This window comes from Vombatus ursinus, unplaced genomic scaffold, assembly GCF_900497805.2.
Source record: "Vombatus ursinus unplaced genomic scaffold, bare-nosed wombat genome assembly UNPS02011369.1, whole genome shotgun sequence".
Taxonomy (NCBI): Eukaryota; Metazoa; Chordata; class Mammalia; order Diprotodontia; family Vombatidae; genus Vombatus; species Vombatus ursinus.
Genome location: NW_020951147.1, coordinates 3742353 through 3744575, shown reverse-complemented (window position 1 = coordinate 3744575; position 2223 = coordinate 3742353).

Genomic DNA, 2223 nt, shown 5'->3' with positions numbered 1-2223 from the left:
AAATTGAACCGGTCATGTGGGGGTATATGGGTGTGCAGGGAGGACGCGCACCTCTGGTGGGAGGGCTGCTGAACCCTTCTCAGAGCTGCCCATCTTCCTGGCACTTGACTCTCCCCTGTGGCTCCAAGAAACTGTTGTGTGTGCAGCGGCCACACCCCAATAAACTGTGTAGCAGACGGGCTAAACCAGGTTAAGGGTAACCGACTGGCATCAAATCCATCAGTCAGTCAAGGGGGGAATGTCTGCCCCAAGCACGTGAAGACTTCCCCTGGCGGAGTGGGCAGAGGAGAACAATTTGTTCCAGTGGCCATGAAGGAACCCTTAGAGCTTGGTCAGACATCAAAGACCCCAAGGTCATCCACTGCATCTGGCGCCATCTCCAGTCATCTGAACTTTTGTCTTGCCACTGGACTTGAGTAATTCTGGAGGAGAGAGTGAGGCTGGTGACTGTGCAACAACACCTCACTTAAATCCAACTCATGTGCAAGTCAAGACTTTGCCCTGTGAAATCATTGGTCCTCTTTGAAAACGAAGGACAAACAACAACCCCAGCAATAAAGCACCCACTGTGCACCAGGCACGTGCTGAGTGCTTTACAAAAGTACAGGAGTGCATGAATGCACTGCTGGTGGATCTGTGAGCTATTATGGAAAGCAGTTTGGAAGTACGTGCAAGAAGCTATTAAACTGCGTAGCCTTCGACATAGCAATGCTGCTACTACGTCTATACCCCAAACACATCAAACAAAGAGGGAAGGGACCCACATGGACTAAAATATTTATAGTTGCTCTTTTGTGGTGGCAAAAAACTGGAATTTGCGGGGAAGCCCATCAATTGGGGAATGGCTGAACAAGTTGTGGTATATGATTGTGATGGAATGCTATTGTGTAAGAAATGATGAAGGGGATGATTTCAAAGAAACCTGAGAAGACTTGTATGAATGGATACAAAGTGAAGTAAGCAGAACCAGGAGAACAATTTATACAATAACAACAATATTACAAAGATAATCAACTTTGAAAGGCATTGGTACTCTGACCAACACAATGACAAACCAGAATTCTAGAGAACTCACGATGAAACATGCTGCCCACCTCCTGATAGAGGGCATGCACTCAGACTGCAGGCTGCAACATAAATTTTTTAGACATGTCCAATGGGGGAATTTGTTTTGCTTGACCATATGTGTTTGTAGCAGGGGTTTTGCCTTTCTTTTCTTCTCAGTAGGGGAAGGGAAGGGAGGAGAGAGAAAATGTGGATCTTCATTTAAAAAAAAATAACAAAACTAAAATTAAATCAAAAACAAGTCTGACCATGTCACTTCCCTGCTCATGAAACTGTAGAATCAAATCTAAATTTATTTATTTTTAGTTTTCAACATTTACTTCCACAAGATTTTGAGTTCCAAATTTTCACCCCATCTAGCCCCTCCCCCCACCCCAAGATGGCATGTATCCTGAATACCCCTTCCCTACTCTACCTTCCCTTCTATCTCTCCCCCCCTTCTCTTATCCCCTTCCCCTTCAATTTTCCTGTAGGGCAGGATGGATTTCTGTACCCCATTTCCTGTATTTCTTATTTCCCAGTTGCATGTGAAAACATTTTTTTTAAAACATGTGTTTTTAAAACTTTGGGTTCCAAATTTTCTCCCTTCCTCCCTCCCCACCCACCCTCATTGAAAAGGCAAGCAACTCAATAATAGGTTATACATGTGCAGTTATGCAAAACACTTCCATAGTAATCATGTTGTGAAAAACTAACTCTATTTCCCTTAATCCTATCCCACCCCCCATTTATTCTATTTTTTCTTTTGACCCTGTCCCTCCTCAGAAGTATTTGCTTCTGATTACCCCATTTCCCAATCTGCCCTCCTCTCCATCATCCCCTGCTGTCTTGTCCCCTCCTCCCCCTATTTTCCTGTAAGGTAAGACATATTTCTATACCCAATTGAGTGTGTATGTTATTCCCTCCTTAAGCCAAATCCTATGAGAATAAGATTCACTCATTCCCTCTCACCTTCCCCTGTTTCCCCTCCACTGTAAGAGCCTTTTCTGTTTTTCATGAGATAAATTACCCCATTCTACCTCTCCCTTTCTCCTTCTCCCAGTATAATCCTTTCACCCCTTAATTTTATTCTCCAGATATGACCCCTTCATCTTCAACTCACGCTGTGCCCTCTATCTATCTATCTATCTATCTATCTATCTATCTATCTATCTATCT